The 20,580-nt window shown below is 39.2% G+C and overlaps 1 protein-coding gene across 26 annotated transcripts in view; it reads right to left on the bottom strand.

Annotated features, from left to right (window-relative positions):
* Positions 1 to 20,580, bottom strand: part of R3HDM2 (R3H domain containing 2) — a 142,974-nt gene extending 122,394 nt beyond the window's left edge. For 9 of the 26 annotated variants that reach the window (XM_081130294.1, XM_081130278.1, XM_081130272.1 and 6 more), the window contains exon 1: positions 20,190 to 20,580. The gene's annotated coding sequence lies outside the window, so the exon portion shown is untranslated. Of the gene's footprint in view, positions 1 to 8,785; positions 8,907 to 20,189 lie in introns of those variants that run through there. The other 17 variants (XM_081130271.1, XM_081130293.1, XM_081130274.1 and 14 more) reach the window with 7 other exon arrangements.

The raw sequence follows: 20,580 nt of genomic DNA, 5'->3' as shown, positions 1-20,580 counted from the left end.
TGTTCAGTAGGTCAGGTGTATTAAATGCATTTTGGCTTACAATATTTTCAACTTTCGATGGGTTTCTTGGGCTTAACCCCCTCGTAAGTTGAAGAGCATAGATACAATACCAGTTTTCTTCTCAGTATCCATCTCCCATAGCAAGTCATTATCAGTGCCTGTAACTCACTTCGTTTTGAGAAATAATTCAATTTAAACACTTTATTATTAAGTACATCTGGGTCTTAGGTCTAGAGTCCACTAAACTTTTTTTTACTGGAAATAACTGATACCATGACGATAGCAAAGGATAGATAATTTAGAATGAGAAGCAGTTTCCCAAAAAAGGAATCAAGGTTCCTTGCATAAATGATTGACTCCAGGTCTGGGGCAAATAAAGTACAATGTGAACCTCAAAAACCTTGTTGTGCCACAGCATAAGAAAGTGCTCAAAACCTGACCTGTTCATGTCAAAAGGAAATAGAAGTCAGTTTGAAGGGGCTCCCATTGACCAAACTATGACAACTGCTGTATTTAAGACTGAATATAGTCAGTGTTCTTAATGTTGACAGAAATGGGTTGAAACATAATGAGTTTTTTAAAATACCAAATTATAGTGCTCGTCAAAAACAAAAACAAAAAAAGAGAGAAATCAAATTCTTCTTTATAGAACACCACCAACTAGTAAATGTAGAAGGAATGAGAGAACCTACATTTTGCAACCACCAATATAATAACTTATTCAGGTAATGGATGTTAAGGCCACTAGGTAAAATGTTGAGGAACAGAAGAATCACACAATCTTAAAAGTATCATCCCTCTGGCCGTTTCTTAATTACAAAGAGGAAAAGTTACCTTTACAAAAAAATGTAGTTGACATCAACCTAAGTGATCAAACTTAGTAACACAAATAATGACATTATGTGCACAGAGAAACACACATCATCTTCTTGCCAAAAATGTTTAAGCTGAATCTAAACATGACAAATACAAATTATAAAACATTCTTTAACACATTCTTGGCCTTGGCTCTTCAAATATATCAGTGACGTGAGAAAAAAAAAGAAGAGTACTGCTCTGAATTAAAATAATAAAAAGACATGACAATTAAATGCATGATCCTTGAATAAATCCAGGACTGGAAGGAAAGCTACAAAGCAATATCTCAACTACTAGGATAATTGAGGAAATCTGAGTATAGACTATACATGATTATTATATTACTCAAATATTTTAAGTGTCATAATGAGTTTGGTAATAGTACTGTGATAATATAGAAAAACCTTGTTTTTAGGCAATATGTGCTTAAGAAATTTTAGGGTAAAGTTTCCTGATGTCTGTAATTTTCTAATACACTAAATAAAAATTCCTAATACACAATTTAAAAATGTATATATGTGTGGCTAGTAAAGAAGTAAGAGAGCAGAAAGAGAGAGAGAGGGAGAAGGAAGAAAGGGGTATAGAAAGTGAATGTGAGCCCTGGCAGGTAGCTCATTTGGTTAGAGCATCATCCTGATACACCAAGGTTGCCTGTTTGATCCCCAGTCAGGGCACATACAAGAATCAACCAATGAATGCATAAATAAGTGAGACAACAAATCAATGTGCGCTCTCTCTCTCTCACTTCCTCTCTCTCAAATCAATCAATAAATAAATTTTTAAAAAAGAAAGTGACTGTGACAAACATAAATGTGGCAAAATATTTGATAAATATAAGTAAAAGCCATACTGGTGTTCACAGTATCACTCTTTCAACTTTTCTGTAGTTTGGAATTCTACCAAATAAAAAAGCTGGGTTAAAAAAGAAGAAGCAACATTAACCCAAACTCTTGGCTCCCTAGTGTAAATTTTGCTCTGTCCTAAAAAGCAATTTCAGGTGGTGATTATAGCACAGACTTCAGCATGAAACTGGGTTATGTTCTGGCTGCATGATGATGGGCAAAAACCTAATCTCGCCTTTCTGCTATAGTCTGTGTCTTCCCCAAATCCATAGGTTAAATCTTAACCCCCAAAGATGATGGTATTAGGAGGTGAGGGCTTTGGAAGGTGATTAGGTCATGAGGGTAGAGTCCTCACGAATGGGTTTTGTGCCTCACAAAAAAAAAAAAAAAAAAAAAAGGCTCCAGAGAGATCCCTATCCCCTTCCACCACATGATGATACAATGAGAAAACACTATGAACCAGGAAGAGAGCCTACACTAGAATGTGATCATGCGGGTGCCTCGATCTTGGACTTCCCAGCCTCTAGAACTATAAGAAATTTCGGTTGTTGATAAGCCACCCAGTCTGTGGTATTTTGTAACAGCAGCCGGACAGACTAAGACACTCCCTAAGCTTCAATTGTAAAATAGGGATAATGCAGTATTACTCCATGGCAATTCTTATTCTGAGGATGAAAGGATCTAATATGCTCTTATTATGCTTTCATGATGTCATTCTTTGTTCACTTAATTACCTTGTAAGTATGGGGAAACCGAACCAATTTTTTGTTTGTGTCTTGGCAACTAGCTTATAAACTACAATAACTTTATTGAAACTTTGTGAATTACCAAATATATCCAAATTCAAACAAAAGAATTAAAATGCATTCCAACTAAAGACCAATAAAAATAAATCCACCATTAGCACAAATAACAGAGCTAACATACTCTGAAGTAGTTGTCAAATGGTCAAAGCAGCAGTTTCTCACAGCTTACATCTTCTCCTTCCTCAAAACACTACTGGGTTACGTGTCAGGAACAGGCACAGGCTACAGGCTGCCTTAGTCCCCAAAAGGTCAATCTTTACATTAAAATCCAATGCCATCAGGCTATAAGTGCCTCTTAAATTCTGATGTTTCCTGGGGTCTCATCTCAGCTGTCTCATCACTCTTACTAATTTGCCCTGGACTGCCATACCCTATCATGGGCTGAACCCTCTTCATGGGCAGTGTACTCTAAAACCAAAGACGCCTTCCTCTCTCAAGAGCTCCAGATTTATTTAGACAACTAACTGCTACACATTTCCAAAAGTGAAATCTCTACCAACACTCCTCTAACGACAAGCCTGCCCCCATTTTTTTATTGGTAAATATATATTATTAGTTAGTCATACAACATAATGATTCAATATGTGTATGTATTGCAAAATGATCACACTAAGTCTAGTTAACATCCATCACTAGACATACAAATTTTTTTCCTTGTGATGAAGACTTTTAAGATCCACTGTTAGCAACTTTCAAAACAAAATACAATATTAACTATAGTCAGTATATTATACATTACATCACCAAGGACTATATTTTACATAAGTGCAAGTTTTTACCTTTTGTTCAGCTTCACTCATCTCATCCATCACTCACTCCCCTGCCTCTGGAAACTACTAATCTGTTCTCTGTATCTATGAGTTCGGTTTTTCTTTCTTTTTTAGATTCCACATAAATGCAGTATTTGTCTTTCTCTTATTTCCCTTAGCATAATGCCCTCAAGGTACATCCTCCATCCATGTCATCACAAATGACAGGATCTCCTTCTATTTTTATAGCTGCATAATATTCCATTGTGTGTGTGCTCTCGCACACCCACATTTTCTTTATCCATTCATTTGTTGCTGTACACTTAGATTGTTTCCTTGTCTTGACTATTGTGAATAATGCTGCAATGAACACGGGGGAGCAGATATCTTTTCAAGATAGTGACTTCATTACCTTCTGATATATACTCAGAAGTGGAATTGCTGGGTCATACAGTTCTATTTTTAATTTCTTGAGGATTCTCCATACTGTTTTCCATAGTGGTTACACCAATATACATTTTCATCAACAATGAACCAAGGTTTCCTTTCTCCACATCCTCGCCAACACATGTCATCTTTTTAATAGCCATTCTAACAAGTAAGAGGTGATACATTATTGTGGTTTTGATTAGTATTTCCCTGATGATTAGTGGTGTTAAGCACCTTTTCAGGTACCTGTTGGCCATGTGTACATCTTCTTTAGAAAAATGTCTATTCAGTTCCTCTGTCCATTTCTTAGTCAGATTTTTTTTTTCTATTGAGTTATATGAGTTCTTTATAGATTTTGGATATTAATACCTTATCAGATAAATAATTTGCAAATATTTCCTCCCATTCAGTAGGTTTTTCCATTTTGTTGATGGTTTCCCTTGCTGTGCAGCTTTTTAGTTTGATGTAGTCTCACTTATTTTTGCTTTTATTGCCTTTCCTTTTGGGTCAAATCCAAACAATCATCACCCAGACAGACATCAAGGAGCTAACTTCCTGTTTTCTTCTAGAGGTATTATGGTTTAGGTCTTAAGTTCAAGTCTTTAATTCATTTTCAGTTACTTTTCGTGTATATAAGATAGTGGTCATTTTACTCTTGCATGTGGCTGTCCAGTTTTCCCTAGACCAGTTACTGAAGAAATTATCCTTTCCACATTATACAGTCTTGGCTCCTTTGTCATAAATTAACTGACCATATATGCATGGGTTTATTTCTGGGCTCTCTATTCTGTTCCATTAATCTATTTGTCTTTTTACACTAATACCATACTGTTTTGATTACTATAACTTTGTAATATAGTTTGAAATCAGGACATGTAATGCCTCGAGTATTGTTCTTTCTTAAGATTGCTTTGGCTCCTCAGGGTCTTTTGTGGTTCCAAACAAATTTTAGAATTTATTCTATCTCTATGAAAAATACCACTGGAATTTTGATAGGGATTGCATTGAATCTGTAGATTGCTTTGGGTGGACATTTTAACAATATTAATTATTCCAATCCATGAGCATGGAATATCTCTCCATCTATTTGTGTCTTCAATTTCTTTCATCAATGTCTTACAGTTTTCAGGATACAGGTCCTTCACCTCTTGGTTAAACTTAGGTTTTGGGTTTTTTTTAATCCTCACTGGAGGGTATGATTTATTGATTTTAAAGAGAGAGAGGAAGAAAGAAGGGGAGAAGAACATTAATATGAGAAACATCAACCAGTTGCCTCCTGTATGTACCCTGACCAAGAATGGAACCTGCAACCTGGGTATGTGCCCTGACCTGGAATCAAACCCGCCACCTTTCTGTGTATGGGACAACGCTACAACCAACTGTGCTACACAGCCAGGGCGGTACTTTAGTATTTTTTATGTAATTGTAAATGGGATTATTTCCTTAATTCCTCTGATAGTTGATTATTAGTGTATAGAAACAGCTAATTTTGTATATTGATTTTGTATCCTGCAACTTGATTGAATTCATTCATTAGTTCCAAGAGTTTTTTGGTGGAGTGTTTAGGGTCTTTTATATATAATATCATGTCATCTGCAAATAGTGAGTTTTACTTCTTCCTGTCCAATTTGGATACCTTTTATTTTTTTTTTCCTTGCCTAATTACTCCACATAGGATTTCCAATAGTATGTTGAATAAAAATGACAAGGAGCCCCAGCCAGGTGGCTCAGTTGGTTGGAAGGTCATCAAAGGGGTTGCAGGTTTGATTCTCCGTCTGGGCACATACCTGGGTTGTGGGTTTGATCCCCAGTCAGGTGTATGTGGGAGGAAACTGATCAATGATTCTCTCTCATATCAATGTTTCTTTCTCAGTCCTTTCCTCTCTCTAAAACCAATAAACAAGTATTCGGGTGAGGATTTATTTTTTAAATGGCAAGAAAAAGCTTTTAGCTTTTCACCACTGAGAATAATGTTAGCTTGTGGTCTTTATTATGTTGTGGTGCACTCTCTCAATACCCACTTTGTTGAGAGTTTTTTATCATAAATGGATATTGAATTTTGTCAAATACTTTATCTACATCTATTGAGATGATCAGACAGTTTTTAGCCTTCATTTTGTCAATGTGGTGTATCAAATTGATTTGCAAATGTTGCATCATCCTTGCATCCCTGAAATAAATCTCACTTGATTATGATGTATGATCCTTTTAATGTATTACTGAATTCAGTTTGCTAATATTTTGTTGAGGATTTCTGCATCTGTGTTCATCAGGGATATTGGCCTGTTATTTTCTTGTAGTGTCCTGGTTGATCTTGGTATCAGGATTATGCTTGCCTCATAAAATGAGTTTGGAAGTGCTTCCTCCTCTTCTATTTTCTGGAAGAGCTTGAGAAGAATTGGTATTAATTCTTTTCTTTTTTTAAATATATTTTTATTGATTTCAGAGAGAGGAAAGGAGAGAGAGACAGAGAGAAACATCAATGATGAGAGAGTCGCTGGGGATTGAGCCCGCATCCCGGGCATGTGCCCCGACCGGGAATTGAACTCCAATCGCCTGGATCCTAGGTCGACGCTCAACCACTGAGCCACACCTGGCCAGGCAGTATTAATTCTTTAAACGTTTGGTAGAATTCACCAGTGAAGCCATCAGGTCCTGAACTTTTGTATGTTGGGGGGGAGGGTTTGTTTTAATCCTCCCCAGAGGATATGTTTTTATTGATTTTCAGAAAAAGGGAGAGAAACATTAATGTGAGAGAGAAACACCGACAGATTGCCTCCCCTACACATCCCGAACAGGGATTGAACCTACAACCTAGGCAAGTGCCCTAACTGGAAATCGAACCCGCAACCTTTTGGTATAAGGAACAACACTCCAACTGAGTCATGGGCCAGGTTGGGAGGTTTTTGATTACTGATTCATACTCTTTATTAATAATAGGTCTGTTTAGATTTCCTATTTCTTCATGATTCAGTCTTGGTAGGCTGTGTGTTTCCAGGACTTTATCCATTTCTTCTAGGTTGTCCAATTTGCTGGTGTATAATCATTTGTAGTAGTCTCTTATGATCCTTTGTTTTTCTGTGGTAGCAGTTGTAACATGTCCTCTACCACTTCTGATTTTATTTGAATTCTCTTTTTTCTTGGTGAATCTAACTAAAGGTTTATCTATTTTGTTTCTTTTTTAAAAACCAGCTCTTAGTTTTGCTAATCTTTTTTATTGTCTTTTAGTCTCTATTTCATTTATTTCTGCTCTGATATTTGTTATTTTCATCCTTCTGCTAACTTTGAGCTTAGTTTGTTAATCTTTTTCCAGTTCCTTGAGGTATAAAATTAGATTATTTGAGATCTTTCTTGTTTCTTAATGTTTTATCTCTATGAACTTCCCTCTTAAAACTGCTTTTGATGCATCCAATAGGTTTTGCATTCTGTATATTATATTTCATTTTCATTTGTCTCTGGGTATTATTTTTATTTCTCTTTTGATTTCTTCTTTGACCCACTAGTTGTTCAGTAGTATATATTTAATCTGCACATATTTGTAAATTTTCCAGTTTTCTTCTTTTAATTGTGGTCAGAAAAGATTCTTGATATGATTTAAATTTAAAGTTTGCTAAGACTTGTTTTGTGGCCTAATATATTATCTACCCTGGAGAATGTTCCATGTGTACTTGAGAAGAATGTGTATTCTGTTGCTTTTGAATGGATTGTTCTATATACATCTGTTAAGTTCATCTGATCTAATGTATCACTTAAGGCCAATGTTTCCTTATTCATGTTCTATCTGGAAAATGTATCCACTGATGAAAGTTGGGTATTAAAGTCCCCCTTATTATTGTATTGCTGTCTACCTATCCCTTTAGGTCTGTTAATATTTGCTTTACACATGCAGGTGGCTCCTAAAATCTGCCCCTTTCTTATCTCCTTTCTCCTGTCTTATCTCAGTTAACAATACCAGTCACCCAAAACAGAAACAGAGTCAGCTGTTCACAATCCCTTTCCTCTCCTCCACATTTAACAAATCTCCAAATGCTGACACCATCTCCTGGATCCATTTGATCTACTCAGCTCCTGTCTCCTCTTCTCTACTCCCATCACTCTGGGTAGAGATATTAGTTAAATAGGGCAAGACCTCTAGAGCTCTTCTTTGTCTCCAGCAGAGGAAATGGCCATATTCTCAATGATGACTGCTCTGTCAGCCTCTATCCCTGAACAATTAAAAGCCTATAACCTATTCTTGATGGACATGCAGTGTGAGTGAGAAATAAAGTATTGTTTCAAGGTATTAAGATTTTGAAGTTGTTTCTTACCCATCATACCCTGGTCTATCTTGATTTCAACATCTTCTGCAGAGACTACTACAACAGCCTCCTAACCAGTATCTCTCCCTCTACTCTAAATCCCCTGTATTTCCCCAAACTGCTACCTGTGTTACCTTTGTAAAACAATCATTCCATTTATCTGATTAAATCTTCAGAGGTTCCTCTTTGGCTTAAAATATTCCATATTCTTTAATATAGTTCTTAAAGTCTAACATAAAAGCAGGCTCTATATACATCCTTCTAGCCATTCAAAATACTGCTACTTCTCCATACATACCATATTCTTTAGTACTCCTAAGTCTTTGCCCAGGCTATTCTATCTCCTTGAAAAGCCTTTCCACTCTTACACCACCCCACCACCCTACCTTTGCCTGCCTAGCCATACATACATACCCCTAATCAGCTATCCCTCCCATTCTCTCAACAGCCATTCAAATTGGGCTCTCTTCTCAAGACCCCTATCCTACCAACTCTCTTTACTCTTAACACAGCCCCTGAACTGAAAAGGAGAACTATCCTACATCACAAGGAAAATTAAAGCCCTAAGGCGGAACTATCTTAAATCCCTCTCTTCAGATACCAAACATTTGTCTCCACTCCTTTCTTGACCTTTTCCTTCTGTCTTGATTAAGAAGACAGTAACAATTATACCTCTGCTCTAGATTACCTCTTCTTCATATGCTCAAGGACTTCACTCCACACCTAAAACAACTATCTGCCTCCTTCTTGAAACTCTCTCCTCTAAGGTGCTATCACACACATTTTATTGGTTCTCCATCTACCTTCTTGGCTTCTTCGATTTTCTTCCAGGACTCCATTACCACCAGTCACACCTTTAACTGTTAGTGTTCTCCAAGGCTCCTCAGCGTTCAGCTCTTCAGCTTGACATGATCCTTAGATGACCTACAACATATATATTATTGACTCCTAAATGTCTCTCCAGCCCCAGTATCTCTCTCCAACTCCAGAATGGTACAGATCTAACTTCCTATTAGTCATTTCCACATAGTTTCACAGGTATGTCAAATTCAACCAATTCAAAACCAAACACCTCACTATTACTCCCAATCAACTTCCTGTATGCCCTAAGTCATAAATAATATCACCATCCACCCTGGGATGGAACCTAGAAAAGTAGGAGTCATACAAATCTCATCCCTCTCACCTCTATACTCACACACACACCTCCAAGTCTAACAGATCTACCCACTAAATTCTTGAATCTGTTCATCCTTGACAGGACCACTTAAGACTCTATTTCTTATCTGGATTATTTTGATTGCCCTTAAACTGGACTCCAGTTTATTTCCTTATTCCAGTCTATTTCCCAAACTAGTTCCCAAATTGCTTAAACTGATCTTTTAAAAAACCAAATCCTTCAAGAGTTTTCATAGTTTAAGACAAAATTCAAACTTTTTAGCTTATCAAAAAATGCCTTCAAAATCAGGTCCCTACCTATCTCTCTAGCCTTTTCTCTGACTAATCCCATAAGCATCCTAGGCGTAGGCACATCCTGTTCCTTGCAGTTTGTTAAAGGCATCATGCTGCTCTGCTGTACACCTCCACCCTTTATATATGCAGTTCCTCCCTAGAACTCTCTTCCCCATATTTCACCTGGCTAACTGCTGTCAGCCCTTCAAGATTCAGCTGGAGTATCACCCCCTGACAGTCTTTCCAGATCTTCACTGTGCTTCTAAAGCACCTTGTGCATTCCTTTAGTTCAGTGTTCATCAGGCTATGGTATCACTGATTAACTTGTCTGAGCTCTCTGAAGGTAAAAACTAGGTCTTTTTCTTTTATACCCCTAGCACCTAATACTCTAGCTATTCATATGCTGGTTGAATTAATTAATCCACTGAGACCCAGTTCAAACTTTACCTCCTCTGAAAAGCTGAATCTGATTCTGTCATTTAGTTAACCATCCCTCTTTTTTCTTCATCTTACATTTTTGTGGGTTTTTTAATATATCTTTATTGATTTCAGGGAGAGGAAAGGAGAGGGAGAAAGGGAGATAGAAACATCAATGATGAGAGAGTCATTGATCAGGCCCGCAACCCAGGTATGTGCACTGACCGGGAATCGAACCCCGATCGCCTGGATCCTAGGTCAACACTCAACCGCTGAGCCATGCCCAGCCAGGTTCTTCATCTTACATTTTATCACCACCTTGTGTAACACTTATGACCTTGTAATTTATTTAGTTTTTTTGTAATCTATAATAAAACACAAGCTCCTTGAGGATAGAGACAATGTCTCATTTATCTTGGTATTTTTAGCATATAACAATATCTAATAAATAACAGGCACCTAATACACATTTGAGTAAAGGAATGAGTTGTTCTTATCATAAATTTTCTTCATGTTAGGTATTACTTTGGAAGCAGTTCTATAAACCTGACTTGAAGATCCCTCTTTCTATCATAACAGTACAGGAGGACCAGAAACTATTTTAACAGAGAACTGTCCTGGAAAGAAAACATGTAAGTAATGTTTTTGCCCTAGCCAGTTTGGCTCAGTGGTTAGAGCACTGGCCCACAGAATGAAGGATCCCAGGTTTTATTTCAGCCAAGGGCACGCACCTTGGTTGCAGCTTAATCCCTAGCCCCAGTTGGGGCACATGCGGGAGGCAACCAACAGATGTGTCTCTCTCACATCAATGCTTCTCTCCCCCCCCCTTCCACTCTGAAAAGCAATGGGAAAAATATCCTCAGGTAAGGATTTTTTAATTGTATATATAAAAAAGTAATTTTTTTCAAACACAGACGAGTAATGTTTTTTCTAACACAGACTAATAATAATAATAGGTTTATCTGATTTATAACCTAATAATATATGATAGGCTAACACACCAAAGCAGTTAGATAATAGAACTGCATCTGTTTTAAGTGAAAAAAGCTGAGTTGGTAAAATGAAACAGTGGCAAGTGAATGCCTGTCATCCTTAATGGAAAATCTATAACCTTCCCAGGGGGCCTCATGTGTCAGAATCTCCCTCTCCCTCTCTCTCTCTCTACACACACACACACATATATATAGCTAAATTTATGTCCCCTACTGTGGGCATTGAGCAAAACACAAGTCAACAATAAATAACAGCATAGAATAGAGAACACAGAAGAGACTCTCATGGCTAGAACACTTTACTGATCCTATGGCTGGATCCCGCCAGTCTGCTAAATTGAAAAGACAATTGCCATTTTCCAACCTGTAAGAAATCAAGCCGTAGAAAAACAGTTATGAAAGCAATGTTAATTCCAAAGACAGAAAGAAAGAAAATGAGGCGGAAAAAAGCACACAGAAATAAAGCACCACTTTCTCTCTGCCAATATTAACTTCAATGCTGTTCTGTTATTTAATAGCACTGGAGAACATTATTTAGAGACTAGTAATTTGATCTGTGAGGTAAGCTATGCTTGCCGACTTTGGCCACCAAACAGGTATAAATACATCCCAGCTACATGGAAAGTATGCTCATTTAATATCTGCAAATACCTGTTTGTCCCTCTTTTGTATTATCTGCTAACTATAGGTGGAGTAAAATATTGAAACCAACCTAAGAGAATTCATTAAGTGAAGCTTTAATCTCAAGTGTTTACATTTTAAATCAACAGATGTAGCAAGAAGTATTACTGTATTCAACCTTAAGAAATACCTCCAAAAGTCAAGTTTTCTTCTACCATAAAACGAAACAATCAACTCCATTTTATATATAAAGACACTGATTCAGCAGATTTAATGAGGACTAACCCAGCAGAGCCTCAGAGGACTTCAAACAGGGTTAAACATTCAAAGTTTTAAGCATTGGCTCTGATTTTACTCCCTCACAAAGCCTATGCAGAAACCAAGCAGGTTTGTATTTTCAACAGTCCTCCTATCTTACTGGTCAAATAACTTAATTTTTCAGCCATCATAGACATTCAGTTAAAAAGAAAGAAGAAATATTTCTGCACTATCATATACGGAAAATACTCCAAGTGCAAACCCTCTTGGTCTTCCCATTTGCTCATAGTCAAAAATACTGCTAGGATGGAGAGTAAAACACAAAGAATAAATGTTAAACCAAATAATTCTGAAGGAAAAATAAGGAGAATTTGAACGAGGGATAATTAATATAAGGCTGAAGATACCTTGATAATGTGAAAGGTACCACTTTAATGGTACAGGCAACAAGAGCAAAAACTTAACTTCAGCACAACTGGCAAAAATCACAATCTAGCCCAGCCAGCATGGCTCAATGGTTGAGTGTCAACCCATGAACCAGGAGGTCACAGTTTGATTCTCAGTCAGGGCACATGCCCAGGTTGCTGGCCTGATCCCCGGCAGGGGGCGTGCAGGAGATAGTCGATCAATGTCTCTCTTTCATCATTGATATTTCTCTCTCTCTCCCTCTTCCTTCCTCTCTGAAATCAATAAAAACATTTTTTTTTAAAAAAAATCACAATCTAGAAAATGTACCTCTAGAATATAAGCCTCAAATTACCTAGTTTCTTTTCTTACTCTTTTCCTTACAGCTAGTAGAGGAATAAGACAAAAATCACATGCTCTAGGGAGCTCTTTTGGCACAAGAGAGATCATGATTCTAGCAAATTTAACTTCAGCATGAGCAGAAACTCAGAATGAAATGTACAGAGGAAAATATGGTAAAGACAAAGATGAGCCAAACTTTGTGGAAACTGGTTCAAAAGAGGCAGACAAAATGAGAAGTTTGTGATGCCCTGAAAGGGTTTCAGAACACGTAAGGGTTTTTGTTTTTGTTGTTCTGGAGTGGAGAGGCATTCAGGGGAAACAATGTTGTATCCTGAATACAAGGTGAGAGAACAAGGAGAGCGAAAAAATAAGTACTTCATCTGTAGCTGAAGCCTAACCCTGAGATCAAAGGGAAAACAGCAAAATACAAGGCAGGAGAGGTAAAGTACCCAAATTTAAAAAAAAAAAAAAAGGCCCCATATTCACAGTAGCCAAGACATAGAAACTACCAAAGTGTACTGCGATAGAGGACTGGATAAAGAAAATGTGGTACATGTACACAGTAGAATACTGCTCAGCCATAAGAAAGGATGAAATACTGCCATTCATAACAACATGGATGAACCTTGAAAATATTATGCTAAGTGAAATAAGTTAGTCAGAAAAAGCTAAGAACCAAATGACTTCATTCATATGTGGGATATAAAACTGAAACTTGCGGACACAAACAGCAGTGTGGTGATTGCCAGAGGGAAGGGGGTGGGGGTGGGGAGGGAAGGGGGTGGGGGTGGGGAGGGAAGGGGGTGGGGGTGGGGAGGGAAGGGGGTGGGGGTGGGGAGGGAAGGGGGTCTTACTATATGGTGGTGGGAGAAGATATGACTTTAGGTGGTGGGCACACAGAGCAATATACAGATCTATTGAAACCCACACCTGAAACCTGTACGTTCATATTAACCATTGTCACCCCAATGAATTTTAAGTGTTCTAAAACATAAAATAATTTTAAGTATTAAAAAAAAAAAAGCCTCAACTGGGTGGCTCAATTGGTTGGAGCATCATCCCATACACCAAAAAGGTTGCAGGTCCAGTTCCCAGTCAGAGCACAGGAGACAACTGATCGATGTTTCTCACATCAATGCCCCTCCCTCCCTCCCTCCCTCCCTCCCTCCCTCCCTCCCTCCCTCCTTCCTTCCTTCCTTTCCTTCCTCCTTCCCTCCCCCCTCCCTCCTTCCTTCCTTCCATTCTCCTTTCCCCTCCCTCCCTCCCTCCCTCCCTCCCTCCCTCCTTCCTTCCTTCCTTCTTCTTTCTCTCCCTCTCTCTTTCTTTCTCTCTCTCTCTCGCCCCCCCCACCCCTCTCTAAAATCAATAAATATATCCTCGGGTGAGGATAAATAAATAAGCCTAGCCTTTATACAGTGAGCAAGAAGACATTAAAAGGGTTTAAGCAGAACATAACAGATTTAGTTTTCTTTGGCTAAAGGGTGCAGAACTAAATGAAAGACTGGAAGCAAGACTAGGGCAGAAAGGCCAGTTAAATGCCATCAGTTATCCAGATGAGAGATGACAGTCTCCAGAACTAAGGAAGTGGCGATACTGATTGAGAAAAATGAAAAGATTCAAGAGAGACTGCACAGACAGACAAAGAGTGTACATAATTTTATGATTATTGATGTTAAAGAGTAAGAAGGACTCAAGAATAACATCCAGGTTACTGGCTTATGCAACTAGGTGGCATCATGAACAGAAAAAAGAATTCAGAAAGAAAAACACATTTCCAAGGAAAATTTATTTTTGCTTTGGTCATGTTGAATTTTAAGTGCTGTGTGACAAATGGAGATGTTCAAGAGACCACTGAATAGACAAGCCTAGAGTTCAGACAAGAAGTCAGAACTGGACACAGAGAGACTCACAAATTGTCAGCTTATAGTAACAGATGCTAAGTAAAGCCATTAGGGTGGCTGAGACGAACAGATTGTATAGAGCTGTGTTTTTCTAGTCATCCAAGACACCTGAGCAGAGACACCAGAAACACCTGAAATGTTTGTTAAAATACAAATTCCTAGGCTCCATTCCAAGCCTACTAAATCAAAATTTCTGGGAATAAGGCCCAAGAACCCACATTTCATTCATTCATTCAATAGATGTGTGTCGAGTGACTATTCTAGGCACTAGGAATACAGCAGTCATAAAATAAATAAGGCCCTATTCTTAAAGGATTGAAGTTCTAGGTGGGAGCCAGACTACAGACAAGAAAACAATGTAACAATGTAACTTAAGATGGCGGTAGGTGCAATGGAAATAATGAAACAGAGGAAGGTCATGAAGCACAAAGGGGAGGTTAACTATTTTGGATAAGATGGTGTGGGAAAGTCTATGGAGAAATCATTTGAGCTGTGACCTGAGTAATGAGAAGAGGTAAGTCAGGTAAAGATCTGGTAAAATAGCATTTTGGGCAGAAGGAATTATAAGCAAAGAACCTGGGGCAGGAAAAAAGCCACTATGGCTAGAGCTAGAGTCAAACCTCGATTCTCGAACGTCTCCCAACTCGATTCTCCACCAAGTTGTTCACAGGAAAAAATGTCTTAGTTTTTGAACAAAACTTCACTTCTCAACCTGACAACCCTTTCAGACTGATACATCAACATGACAAAAAGTGTCTCTCAGGCCACAAACAAAGGAGAGACTTCGAGTCAGTTATGTTATAGCTAAACCTCCGTTGCTAACATTTCGGGAAAAGGTGCTGTAAATCTTTCTGTGCCTTTTTTTTTTTTTTTTTGCTTTTGTTGATGGTGAAATGGATGATTCGCACAATTTTAAAACAGAGGCCATCAAGTGTGCTGATGTTGCTAAGGTTGTGAAAGTGCTCACAAAACAGGCAATTGAAGAGGAAGAAAAACTGTTGTTGATTTAGGTAAATGAAAAGCAACTATCTAGTGACAGTGTTTTGGAGCAATGATATGTGAAAAAATGAAGATGCTGCACTCCTGCAACAAATGCTCTAAAGTGATTCATTTAAGGCTAGTAGGGGGTGGTTCGATAAATTTAAGAAAAGAAATGTATGTTTATAGATTAAACAGTACATTAGACATGTACTGTATATTAGAAAGGTTAAAATGGAATCATTTGGGGGTCTGGAACAAATTAATTCAAATTACATTTCTAATGGGGGAAAATGATTTGGTTTTCGAACAACTGGCTTCTCAAACAGCCTTCCGGAACGAATTAAGTTCAAGAACCAAGATCCCACTGTAGTAAGAACAGGACAGTGTGGTACAAGGTAGGTCAGAGAGTCTGGCAGGGGCCAGGTCATGAAGGCTTTTCTTAGCCACATTCTTAACAAATTCTCCAAGAGATGCTTATGCTGTCAAGGTTTAAGAATCAGAGGTAGAAAGGGAGAGTACAAAAGAAACCCTAAGGAAAGCACACATTTAAGAGATGACTAGGAGGAAAGAGCCAAGGATGCAAGTGGAAAAGAAAAGTCATATCAATGAAACATTTCAAGAAAGAGAAGGATCAACTGTGACAAATGGTGCAAAAACTGAATAAGATAAGGAGAGGTCCATTAGGCTTAACAACAGGTCCACCATGTTCTTGCCATTGATTTTGATGGCTGCAGGGGAGCTGCCTCCACCAATAGCATTAGAAACTCTGAGTGACCACTTAGTCACTTAAGTCTACATTCACCTCCTACCCATCCATAGCCCACTGCTTCCTGGAAGTTATCAGTTGGGTACTATCCTAGATTCTCTTCTTCCCTTTTCCAACAGAATCACAAAGGAAGGGTAAGGCGAAAGAACAATTTCTGAGTACAGAGAGAAAATATATTTCAAATGTAAAAAGAACACCTGGATTTAGGAAGCATCCCAGAATCATTCCTTTCATACATCCCATATAAAACAATAAAAATCACTGCAGATTATAATTAAGGGCTTTCAACACCAATTTTTTTAAGTGTTGGAGAAAACAGATATACACTAAGACAATCTAAGGGAACTCAGAGGAGTTAAAATAGATTAAAATTATAAAATCTTTCCTGTCTATATCTGTTTTCAGAAATAAATTCAGGAAGGAATGGACACAGGAACTTCACTGGAGAAGTGGAACAGGTACTATACTGCTAACTGGCAACCATGGTAAGAACAAAAGTTAACCACCTTGACTATTAAGTGGAATGTTTTCTACATAGAGGGTGAGAAGGATACAGCTGAAGGAAAATACTGAGGCTACTGTGTATGAAGGAGGTCTCTAAAATTAGATCCACCAACTATATTCATGTACACATATTCAAGCCATGAGTCCAGTTATTTTTCTACTTGTAAATTGGCAGCACATTCCACAGAGGAACACTCAGAGTCCCTTATCCAAACTTACAAGGAGGCATAGAAAAACCTTAACGCCCCCCACCCCCCATACACACACAGTTTCACAGAATTCTCTCCTCTATACTTCCGGGGCCATGTAAAAAAAATGCAACACTTTTTGTCCCTTCCTCCAAATCTGCTTTTTCCTGAAAGCCTTCCTTGAGTTCATGAACAGGAATAAGCACTGCATCATTCAGAAACTGTTGCCTACACTGAACCGTTGTCAGTACTCAGTATTTATCTGTAACAGGTAAGAACATGGCACATATTGTTTATCTCTGGAGCTTCAGAAAGACTTTCTAGAAACTTTGTGAAAGGATTTAAAAGGGGACAATAGAATTGTGGTAAAAGCTTTTATAAATCTGCCTAAATTATGTCAAAAATTATTCACAAAATGAGAGCTACTCATGTATTTCTGATGTTGTTACTTCTTTACACTAATAATATCCAAACCAGATCCAGTCCAATAGATACAAGATCCCCAATTTCCCCTGCCACACACACACACACACACACACACACCTTTCTCTCTTTGGCCTGGTGGCTTTCAATATCCTGGCAAAGGTTTAAGCAAAAACCTTAGGCTTTGCCACCACCATTCCCACAAAGAGTTAAAAGAACTACCTCACCCTTGCCTTCCTAATCTGGAGAATAGTGTACAAGACCACCCCAAAGAGAAATCTCATCCAGGCCACTCCAGCCATAAGGTCAATGAAGGTAACAAATGCACCAATCAAAAAACAAGAAAGCATAAAATAAATGAGCGTGCCTTTTATCTTCACACTTAACATAGAATTTAGTTGCTAAAAATGTCCCCAAAATGGATTTGTGGGGGGGGGAAAGATCAAATATTGCCCATTATCAAATACTCCGCCACTGTTACAGAAAGTTATTCATACAGTTTTTGAGCTCAACTATTCTCTACATAAGTGAAGAAAAAAATATCTCACCCCTATAGCCCAGACTATAAATACTAACATCCAGTCTACTGAAAAATTCAAAGTGGAACCAGCCTGCTCAGCTCTCTCAGGCCAAAGACGTAAGGATACCGATATCTCTCATTGGGGATGTGAACAAACCTCAAGGGAAGAGCCTGAAGCAGTTGGTAAAAACCTAGCCACATGAGATGTGTGATAACCTTCGTCTAAGACCACCAATGCCAAAGATCACCCACACTTCATCCTCTCTGCCTTCAAAGTGCTTTCATTCAAAGACCTGAAAGCCCAAGGCTTCTGTTAAGAGAAATGTGGCAAGAACTGACAGAAGAAAAAAAATCTCAATTTCTTCCAAAAAATACCTTACAAAATCCTAGTAAAAATCCATTCCACAACTCCAAGGACAACCAATCATGACTGGAAATTCATGACAATAAGATAGTGCAAGAATAAAATTCCTCTTTACCTATTCAGTCAAAAAATTTGTTAAGCACTGACTATATGATAAGTGCTATGCCAAATTCTAAGGATATAGCAATTAGCAAAACAGGACTGCCTTGTGAAGCTTTCTTATGGGGGGAGACTAAATATATAACATGTTATAAGTTAATAAGGGGTAAGGAGAAAAATAAAGCAGAGAAGTGGGATAGGGAATTAAGTAAAAGTATGTGGGGGAGGGGCTTTGCAATTTAGATAGCCAAGAAAATGTTACTGTTAAGAGTAACATTTGAGTAAAGATCTGAGATGTGGGGACAAGACTGTACAAGCTTTATAAGGAAATGGTTATCCAGGAAGATCCAGGGAACAAGTGCACAGCTCCTGAGGCAGAAGTGCGCCTGGTGTGCTCAAGGAACAGCCACAGACCAATAGGTATATTGGGGGCAAAAGGGTGCTGCAGATCTAGGGCTTTAAAGGCAATTGTAAAGTCTGTGGTTTTTATTCTGAGAGAAAAAGGAAGCCATCTCCTCTTCTGACTTCTTTCCATCAAAAAATATCAGGCACCCTATTTTTACATATACAAATTTTTAAATTTTGTTTTAAATTGTGGAGATCTACAGTATAGGTCATAAAGCAGACACAAAGAAAGCTGGAACTACAACTCTGAAATTTGACTTTCGTTGAGAATTCATCAGACCTTCAAGAAAGGTCCTCAGGCCCTAGCTGTTTGGCTCAGTGGTTGGAGCCTCCGCCCTAAGACTGAAGGGACACAGGTTGGATTTGGGCCGGGACACTCTCTCACATTGATGTTTCTTTATCTCTCTCCCTCTTTCTCTCTCTCTCTCTCTCTCTGCCCCTTCCATTCTCTCTGAAAAGCAATGGAAAAATATCCTCAGGTGAGGATTTTTTAAAAAGAAAAGAAAAAAAGAAAGGTCCTTAGTTCTCTCAAACCTGTAGAGAACATCAACAGGGGAAGAAAAACACAAGAATGAACTGAATTAACCTAATCTAACCTACCACTCTCTGCCACTAAACTTTTGTCTCTATGCTCCAGGCTCCACAAAGGGGGAAAAAGGAAATATTGGAAAAAGAAAACTAAGGAAGAAAAAAAAAAAGCATTAGAAAAAAAAAGCCACAAAACTAATTTAAGTGCCAATATTACTATTCAAAAATACAATAAAATGTTAGGAATTTGTGACATTTTAAAAGTGGAACCTCCAGTCTCCATGTTGCCCACCAACATCAAGCAGGGCTCAGATTTCTCAATTTTAGTTAAGTCTATTGGAAAATATGTATACAAGAACATCCATCCAACTGGGATCTGAATTTAAATTTTCCCACACCTTTCTTTGGTTTAATGAATCTCTGGGGCTGTTATTCAGTCATTTCTCATCATTATACAAGAACAGTTCACTGTGAGTAAATATTCTGTGGAACTACTAGGCTAACGGTCACAAATGTTGAAAATTTTTGGCTCTACAGAAAACCGAAATCGGTAATAGCCTTCAGAGGCTCGAGTGAGTTGTGAGCTTATTGTAGGCCCAACTTTTAAGCTCTAGAAATATCTCCCTGTATGTTCCAACTCAAATCCCCGTCTCCACATAAACTTGAACACCAGCATGACTTCAAACACTCCAACACCTTTCCCTCCCATTTTTCCAATGCTCAAAGGAAAAGGGAGACCCAAGAAACACATGGAGCTAGTCACCCCCAAGGATTACAAGGGCGCAACAGTTTTCAGGTCCCACTGCACAGGCCACAGGTGGCGCCCCCCTCCCCTGCTTCTCGCCTGCGCTTTCCCCAAACACTTGCGACATCTCTAGCCTCGGGGCCGTCCTTCACCAGAGGCTCGGGACATCATCCACCACCCCCGGCCCGGGCAGCTCCGGCGCGTGGAACCCAGGCCGGGGGCCTCCGCCCGCCGCCACGCCCCCTCCCCACAGGCCGCCCGCGCCGCCCGCCCCCTTGGCCGGCAGGTGGCCTCACCTCACGCGGGCCTTGACGGGGAGGGTGCCCACGTATCCGCCAGCCGCCCGGGCCCACGGCCGCTCGGCTGCGGCTCGGCCCCGACGGCCAGCGGCGGCGCGCTTCTGGGGGCGGGCTCTTCTCGGCGGGGGTTTCCCCAGGGCCCCGGACTGGGGAGCAGGGGGGGACTGGGGCGGGGGAGGGGAAAGGGACTTGGGAAGGAGGGGGGAGAGGGGGAGAAAAGGGGGGAACCAAACCCGGAAAGGGAGAAAAGGGGGGAGGGGGAAAATCAGAAGGGGAAGAAAAGGCCCAGAGTCCGCCCCCCGCTGCGGCCTGCACGCTACGTCACCACGCCCGACGTAATCGTCACCGCGTCTTGCGCCCCTCGCTTCTCTGCTTCCTGTGTGCTTCT

The sequence above is a fragment of the Miniopterus schreibersii genome (assembly GCF_964146895.1).
Source record: "Miniopterus schreibersii genome assembly, chromosome: 2".
Classification (NCBI taxonomy): Eukaryota; Metazoa; Chordata; class Mammalia; order Chiroptera; family Miniopteridae; genus Miniopterus; species Miniopterus schreibersii.
Note: the sequence above shows the minus strand (reverse complement) of the source record. Positions and strands in the feature narration are given on the sequence as shown.